Consider the following 530-nt stretch of genomic DNA (forward strand, 5'->3'; position numbering starts at 1 on the left):
GCCTGGGTGCGGCCCACCGCAGCCCCCACGGGTGCGGTGTGGCTGTCGGGAGACCCTTCTAAGAGCCCCAAAGCAACGCGGATCGGAGCCAGACCTCCCTGTGCCCTGTCCCCACACATGCTCCCACAGGGACAAATAACCGTAACCCTTGACCTGACAGAACAAAACTGGCTTTTACTTTCAGATTTCACAATTTTGGTGTTGTTTCTTTTCTTTCTTTCCTTTTTTTTTTTTAGGCGGGGGGAAATATTTAATATGGGGTTTGACAGAAATAGCAGGAATTTCGCTGGCTGCTCCCTGGCCCGGCACTGCCACAAGCGGCAAACACAGCCCGAAGGCAGCGACAAGGGGTTCTGGCTCTACCCAAGGCTTCCTCTTTCCGAAGCAAAAGTTAGTCATCAAAGCTAAACAAGCACACATACAGGGAAAAAAAAGAAAAAAGAAAAAAAGAAAGAGAAAACCCAACCATCGTGCCTGCGTAAGACCTGCTATGTGGAGGAACTGTCTTTTTAAATATTAAATACCGTGGC

Source organism: Apaloderma vittatum, unplaced genomic scaffold, assembly GCF_000703405.1.
Source record: "Apaloderma vittatum isolate BGI_N311 unplaced genomic scaffold, ASM70340v1 scaffold22861, whole genome shotgun sequence".
Classification (NCBI taxonomy): domain Eukaryota; kingdom Metazoa; phylum Chordata; class Aves; order Trogoniformes; family Trogonidae; genus Apaloderma; species Apaloderma vittatum.